This window comes from Bicyclus anynana, chromosome 7, assembly GCF_947172395.1.
Source record: "Bicyclus anynana chromosome 7, ilBicAnyn1.1, whole genome shotgun sequence".
Taxonomy (NCBI): Eukaryota; Metazoa; Arthropoda; class Insecta; order Lepidoptera; family Nymphalidae; genus Bicyclus; species Bicyclus anynana.
Genome location: NC_069089.1, coordinates 13,110,034 through 13,118,644, shown reverse-complemented (window position 1 = coordinate 13,118,644; position 8,611 = coordinate 13,110,034). Strand labels below are relative to the sequence as shown.

General features: G+C 35.5%; 1 protein-coding gene across 1 annotated transcript in view; it reads left to right on the top strand.

Annotated features, from left to right (window-relative positions):
• Positions 1–173: 173 nt before the first annotated feature.
• LOC112055217 (PDZ and LIM domain protein Zasp) overlaps positions 174–8,611 on the top strand; it is a 49,549-nt gene continuing 41,111 nt past the window's right edge. The window contains exon 1 of the mRNA XM_052882669.1: positions 174–381. The gene's annotated coding sequence lies outside the window, so the exon portion shown is untranslated. The remainder of the gene's footprint in view (positions 382–8,611) is intronic.

Sequence of the window (8,611 nt, the reverse complement as noted above, 5' to 3'; positions counted from 1 at the left end):
TTAATTAATATTGTGGACGTGGAACGTACAATGTGCTAAACTACACAAAGGGATGTAATGTTAAGAGACTTGAGGCAGCGAGGCTCCGCCGAGGGCAGCGTCCTGCGGAGGCTGCTGTCGGGCGGCGGCGGGGGTTGCGGGGCGCTGGGCGGGTGGGGGACGCGGACCGCGAGCCGCGCGCTAGCCGCACTCGCGCGCCGAAGCTCGCCACAGACGCACGACCGAACGACCGACGCCTGCACCGGGTGTCGTATTACCGCCGCTAAATATATCTCGCGAGCGCGATCGCCTATTTGGAAACGGACGCGGGCCGTGTTTTGAACCAGTGATTGACAGTGTCGAGTGAAGAATCTCCCCTATCGACGAGATCGACCGGCGATCGTGAGTATTCTCGCTTAGTTGCTAATTCTCCCGGGTGGGATGCTGCCCGCGAATATTGTATTACCGCATCGCGGTTTTAAAATAAAACAGCTGTTTCTCAGAATCCATAGCGCTGGTTACGTGCTAAATTGGGATCATGTTTCGGGTAAATGTTGGCAAAACCGAAACGCACGAGAAAAATGGATGAATTATTATTATTATTACTGAAAGACGTCATCAAATTATTATAATAAGCACCTAGCTAATATATAAAAAATAATAATATAAGCTGTGATAGCCCAGTGGATATGACCTCTGCTTCCGATTCCGGAGGGTGTGGGTTCGAATCCGGTCCGGGGCATGCACCTCCAACTTTTCAGTTGTGCGCATTTTAAGAAATTAAATATCACGTGTCTCAATCGGTGAAGGAAAACATCGTGAGGAAACCTGCATACGAGAGAATTATCTCAATTCTCTGCGTGTGTGAAGTCTGCCAATCCGCATTGGGCCAGCGTGGTAGACTATTGGCCTAACCCCTCTCATTCTGAGAGGAGACTCGAGCTCAGCAGTGAGCCGAATATGGGTTGATGACGTACGTAATATATAAAAAAAATTACCTTATAGTTTTCTGAAATTCATGCCATAGAATACTAAACTTAAGATTTGCATTTACTCCTTCAGACGAGGTAGAAGAAAGTCCCGAGTACGCAACAAATACTTAAATAATAAACCTTAAAACCTTTTTACAATATTTAGAAATATTTTTTTAAACACATAATTAAACAGTTAGATTTATTAAACATTCATTTACAATAGAATATTGAGTTACTTACAGAAACAGCGTTCCGAGCATAACAATAGGCAATCTAAATATTGTTATTAGGTGAACTAAAGCTGGTTTCGGATCTGGATCATTGCATAAGCGGCTGTTTTGCTCCTAGATACCCAAATAGTGGGCAGCGAGTCAATTGTGTAGTTTACTGATTCATGATAAAATTTTCAGTTGGCAGCAACATGGCATTACTAATTGGCAATTATGAGGCTCCTTAGAATATTGCGAAGCAAGAAAAGTGCACGTGACACGAAGCCTGCATTCAGGTGTCACATAATAAAATTATCAAAATCCATAAAACTCATTTTCTACCACATTACAATTTACGAGTATTTAAGAATTACCCTTAGTTATGTTATATTTATGGGGTAAATATATCCGTAGGTATACATATTCGATTTAACGGCCCTTTATGAAAAACATTTTTAGATGTTGAACCTTGAAATTTCGTACACGGAATCTTCAACCAGAGTAATTACTTTGGTCGCAAAATAGAATCCTTAACTTCGGTTATACAAATTACGTTGTTCGTCTTTTACAAATCCTACATTTGAATGTGTAAATTGATAAGTACATAGGTAGGTACCCATTTGAGTTATGGCCGGAGCGTCCTGCAGCTTTTACGTTGGATCTTATCTAGGTTTATGGTACTCGGTGTAGTCGCGAGTTTCCATGGCACTGGGTTTGAATATGGCTCGCAGTTACGATTTGTGATATCCCAGCATTGGCCACGGGCAGGCGCGATGAATCGGACCGCGGACTGATAGTGGGCCGGTTAGACGAGTCCCAAGCCAGAGTGCAACGGCCCAAACTAAAGGGAATTTTAAAACGTTCATACTTGCAAACCTTTTGATCTTGTACCTATCTATAGTTATACCTTGGGGTTTGCGCTTTGGTTAGCTTATAGATACGTATAGGTAGTCTACGGTCTTGATAAGAATTCTCGTAGTCACTTAGTTATTTTTTTGAACTCCTAAATTGTAATCTATCATAATTTTAACGATTTTTAGTTTCGATACTCTTGTATATCCGTCGTGTTGTATTTTCAAATGCAAAAAAATATCCTACGAATGGAAAATTATAGTACTTAATTTAAGTTCCGCAAAAAAAACACTCCTTTTTAAAAATAACAAAATACAAACACATTAAGTGCATGCATAAGTCGTATCGAGCCTCCTTTTTACAGCTACTCTGTTAAAAATAATATTAATTGGTTAGTCATCGACTCATCGACTGAAGTTTTGTTCTTTGTTAATCACAAAGAGTGATCAGGAAATAGGAAATGCAAATTGAAAGAGATGCACCATGTTTATAAATACTGACCATGGAAAATAACAAACGACGACAAAAGATTTTTGCTCTTGTTTGTAAAAAGCATTGTCTCATTAAGTATACTAGTATGGAACATTATAAAAAGGAACTTCTATATGTAGATACACAGGTTAAATCCTATTTATTACAATTTATAAAACTCGGCAGCGACCTAGAAAAAATCTTACAAAAAACATTCTAGTCGTCCCTACTCAAAAAACATCTTCTAGCCGTTCCTACTTTCTCGTTGGGTTTGGAAGCTTATTCTAATGAAAATATAGCATGAGAGGACATCTATAAATATTTCGTAATCTGCGAGATTTTTTTTTGAATTATTTTAAGTACTGATAAGCAAAAACAGTTTAAAATATCGCCGAGGAAAATTTCCAAGTTATTTTAATTGGTACCTTTATTTTCAATTATTTATAAAGAGTTTTGATTACTTCTTATTTATATTATTTGTTAACCCTTTCTCCTTGTTTGCCCAAAGGACATCCAAACCATTTTTTTCCCTACGTTAAACTTGATACTTGTTCCTTGTATTACAGATAGGTACAAAACGTTTATGAAAATCAACTGATAGATTTACATACACTTTACTGCGTAGTTAGATTTCTTATCGCTATGGGTAAATATCATTTTATGTGTTTTCAGATTTTACATTCCCACAAGTTAGGTACCTACGTTGTTATTTATTCAAAAATATTTATTTACGTACTTATTGACAATATTAAAAATTAATCGAACTTTTTATGGTTGTTTAATCGGATTACTACGTAAAAAGTGAATGTAGTTTTTCTTAGTAAATACTAAGTTATCCTGAATAAATTCGCGGATTATCCTGTTGGGATTTATAGGTAGGTATGTAGACAGGCATTAACTCGAAGGGTAGGTATAAGCTGCGTTTTCGCTGAAAGCTCCCAAATCGGATCGATTTTTTTGACACTCCCAACGGTTATCGTCAATTTCATCCGATTTACACAAAGGCTTGACTTACTGAAAATTATTTAAAAATAAAATTTATTAAAGTTAAAACTTCTATTTATGGGAGAAATGCACGGAAAGTTTAGTTTTGTACTTTGAATTTTTCGCCTATAATAGAAGCGGCAGAAAACTTCGTTTGGCTATGTCCCTTCTTTCATTAGAAGGGAATAAATCCATAATTATCTAGCTTGATTTAACATAAGTACGTATATAAAATTATTTTACAATCTTAATGTTAAGAAATTAGCGCGCTTAAATAAACAAACATGCTTCCTTACGAGCGTTGCCAGATTTTTCTTTTGCTAAGTCGGGATTTAAAAAAATTTTGAGTAAAAAAAGCGGGATTTATACGTCAAAAGCAGGATATACTAAAAAACGTGTTAACGTAATCAAATTTAACTATTTATCTTTTTATTTGAGTTTACGATTTATAGAACTTCTTCACTCACTGTGCCAAATTCTAAGATCGGAAATTCCCGGCTACCTAGAAACTGGTCTATTGTACTATTGTTCAAATAAAAAACCCTGGTTCATTTATTCCCAAACATTTTTCCATGAATTGCATCTCGTAGTAATAAGAGTAGATGGGCCGATTGCTCTAAGGTTATAGCATGGTTAATTGTTGTACTCGTAATCTTGTGGTTTCATTGGTTTCCCTCGTATAGATGTCAATGCTTATCGCCGATTGCACTGACTAAGTCGCATATTACTAACATTGTACTTAGTTTTCATTACTATGAAGACAGAGAAGAAGAATTATTTTGCAGATCGTGATTTTCTCAGAAACTTTTGTTTCTATTTGCACGGGGTTTGTGTTTGTTAACAGATACTTTTCTTGGTAGGTTTTAGATATTTGAACAGATTCATTTTATTTATTATACTTGATATTATTCTTTAATCACAAGAAGTGCTTTACAGCGATATCATTTGTTTTAAGTAAAGAAGTTTAAGATTACTGTATTGTATTGCAGGGTGAATTTTTATTCAGTCTTATCCTATGAATTTTTCAGTAATGGAATGTTAAAATTGTCAATATGTCTTAAACCGGTGGACGGAAATGTATGAATTTCCTAAATGAACAAAGGAAAATAGAATATTCTTAAGCTCACAGAAATCGAAAGGAGATGTTGTACACATATATACTTTAATAATAACAGCCTTATCTTGACCATGATCTCTCGAATCAAAATAAAATTATCTTTTAAAAAAAAAAAAAAAACATACATACAGCCGAACGTAGAACCTCCTCCTTTTTGGAAGTCGGTTAAAAATAAAGTAGCTTGGATGCTAATTTCTGATTACAAAACATTAAACTTTTAAAGTTTGCACATTAAGTTCTGTTTTATGTAAATTGATCGATGATACATTCAAGCATTGGATTCAAGACTTCTAAACATTCTAGAATACACAGATTATTGCGTTATAAGTTTTCTAGTAATTACCGCGTTGGTCTCCTGGTGAGCTCCTGAGTCTGTCCGTAAAAGATCTGTTTTTCCTTCTTTTTTCAGAGAAATTATTAATAGCAGCCCGGAGTTCACAAATTTGTGGTGTATCCCCGTGATTATCTATTCAAACAATGCTGGTCCGATTTGAAAAATTCTTTCAATGTTAGATATCCTATTTATCGAGGTTGGCTTTTGGCTATATATTATCCCCGTATTTCTACGGGAACGGGAACCACGCGGGTAATACCGAGCGGTGTCCGCTAGTCAATAATAAAGCTAGAACTTTTTCTGGTATCAACTTGAGCTATTAACCCAGTTTCAATTTCAAAACGGATATATTGTAGGACATAAAAATTTTGTTGCACATGTTGTATAACCTTGAGTTTTCCTTGTATATGGGTAAACAAGTTACGTTATATGCAATTTAATTACCTAAACCACATGTGCAAGGAATTTATAATTATGTTGTCAAGACAGTTGATATAAAGACTCTTTGATCCACGCTCCACAGCTGAAACGCTTTTATAATTTCTGTTATATTTTTTAAGATGTTATTTAAAATATTATAATTTACTTACTTAAATATAATTATTGGATTAAGTAAGTAGGTAATCTACTTTTTGACACTGAAAAGGTTAACAGGTTGTAAATTTTTATCTACTTAGTTTAATATTGCTAGGTACTTATTCTCTCCTTTTTCATTTTCTTTAATATTTATAATAATATTTTTCTTCTCTTAGTTTTTAGTTTATTTAATACTTTCTTTTCCTATCTGTTGGCAATTTGGCATAGACTTTTACAATACCTTTAGAGAACTCCATGCATTATGTTAACTAACACTAATTGTGTTTGTAAAAATCTGTAATTTTCCTTTTCTGTTTTGCATTATTTACATGTAATTAATAATTATGTTGTTGGTCCAAGTTCAAATAAATAAATATAATTACTTGCATCTTACTCATAAGTCTTTATTTATAGAATTTTAAATAAATGCATCACTGTTATGTTTACGTATCAATACGTTATTTACCTTGTAAATAGGTTCGTGTGAGTCATTTTGATTAGCCGTTTATTTTATGTAGGTAAAGATTGTGTATCTAGCAAACGTGTTTTCTGTTTGAGGAAGCAACATGTTAGATCATTTCTTAGAACTCGGACCTTGTAGAACTCGAATTATACACAAAATGTTTATAAAAAAATATAAAAAAATTAAATGACGCACCTGTTGATATTGTAAGTTATATGTCTAGCTTACTTGACTTGACCTATATAGGTAAGTATATAAAATTCTTATCGTCGTTTACCGCGACATAACAGTAATGTTTAAGGATAAACTCGTACGTTTGAGTTAATAGCTATTTAACTTCCTTTCCCTTGCAGGTGATAAGTTTTTGTTTTCCAACTGACTTGTCGACCTTAGTGGCGAAAGTAATTCCTTGTTTTATAACGGAGAGGTCCTGGATTCCCGGCAAATCTCAAATGAAGATTTTTATACTTGTAAATCAGTAGTGTTTTTTTGGGCGTGGCATAGTTAACATTCTACGTATCCTATGACGATTGACGTACGTAAAAACCCGTCACTGTCAGATCTCTGACGTCGTATGGGTAAAGTTGTTTGTTTATCATCAAACTTAGCCCACTATTATCATAGACTGCACTTTTGAAACATCCAGTTTAGTCCATTGTCCAGTATGTCCAGGAACTTATTCTTGTGTGTCTACCTACCTCAATTTAAACGGTTAAACGTTATCGTTTAATTTGCACCGTTCCTGAACATTTTTAGCAGACAGACCGACCGAACGGCGTGAGGATTTTATTATTTTTTTGTTGCCATAAGCATCGGTCGATGAGTCAGAGGCTCAGAGGTCGCCCCGGCGAGGGCCAGGGCTTAGATTACTCATAACTGTATCATAATAATCGTAACCCATGCAGCGTGGCGTTGCTTCCCTTTGTTACGCGGTATTACCATTTTTTATGATAGGTACCTAATCCACACAAATAATATGTCATATAAAGAATCAGGCTGTTATAATTTTTTAAATTAGTAGGTACTTACGATGTACTAAATTATATTTGCACAAATCAAAGTGAATCGCATAAATACTTGTAGCTAAGCGCAAAACTCGAAACAGATCGATCAAAAATTTTTTTTTTTAATTTTCGTTTAGTTAAAACAAAAAAAAATATGCAATAACGCGTTTTTTTATTGAAACAGAACACCGTAGTCATAGTATATGTTAAAAATTATCAAATCATTTTTTTTAGGAAATTTTCTTTTCCAATGTTAAGAACCTCATTTCCGATTTATAGTATCACTTGTAATTATTTTATCAGTCCAAAAGCTGAAGCCTTATTTTTTGCTCTTGTTTTTTTTGCAATTTTCGTTTGCAAAAGAAAAAAACATGCCTTTCTCAGAATTTAATTCCGCGTCGAATGAGCTATAGCTTATAAATTTCCTTCCATTTTCAGTTCTTTACTAGACTGTTACGCAAAGACAGCAGTTTTTCTTAGCCCAAAAACTTCGTGAAGCGCATAGCGCAATTTGATAAAATATTAATATGTAGGTATAACCTATACAATTTTCACTACCTGTATGTACAACCTAGATAGAAACGGTTAGCCGTGAAACCTAAAAAGGACTTTATTGCGCCGGTCCATATAACACCACTCATTTTACAACACTTGACTCGTAACTTTATTGTTAAAAGTCCTTTTAAAATTTTCGCCATAAAAGTGCATTCAGCAAAAGGCGAAAGAGTCGTGGTAAATTGAATAGAGGAGCTGAGAGTAGGTACAGTCGGTCGCGAATGAGCGTGCCATTCATAAACATGCCAATATGGCACCGGGATCAATCGTGCACATCCGTTTTGCTCATTCTTAGGTCGTAAGCCAAGTTCTTGTCTGGAACAATACTTAGTTTATTTTATAACCCGTAGGTAGGTACTAGGTATGTTGCAATGGTATTGTGTGCATGAGCCGTGTTTGCGTACCTAAATATTAATGATCGGTAACCTAAATAGGAAACTACGTAGGTACGATTTTTCCTTAAAACTGTTGGGAGAGAGGATTTGTGCGCTCAGTACATGTATTACATCTTTTTTTTTTTTTTATTCTTTACGTTAGCCCTTGACTACAATCTCACCTGATGGTAAGTGATGATGCAGTCTAAGATGGAAGCGGGTTAACTTGTTAGGAGGAGGATGAAAATCCACACCCCTTTCGGTTTCTACACGGCATCGTACCGGAACGCTAAATCGCTTAGCGGTATGTCTTTGTCGGTAGGGTGGTAACTAGCCACGGCCGAAGCCTCCCACCAGCCAGACCTGGACAAATTAAGAAAATCTCAATTTGCCCAGCCGGGGATCGAACCCAGGACCTCCGTCTTGTAAATCCACCGCGCATACCACTGCGCCACGGAGGCCGTCAATACATAAATACAAATAGTTGTTCATCGAAGTGAATTAACTAAGAATTCGGACCCTTTACTTACACAAATTAAGGATAAAGTAGTAGGTCCTTCATATTTTTTTTTATAATGACCTAATAACTAGAATCATCAAAAAATATCAGGCATCACACCAATACTAAGGATCGAGGACACAAAGGAGGTGATATTAGAGACGCCTTTTTGTTCACTTTGTTATCTGCAGCAATAAAAAATATCGGGCCGGAAAACATG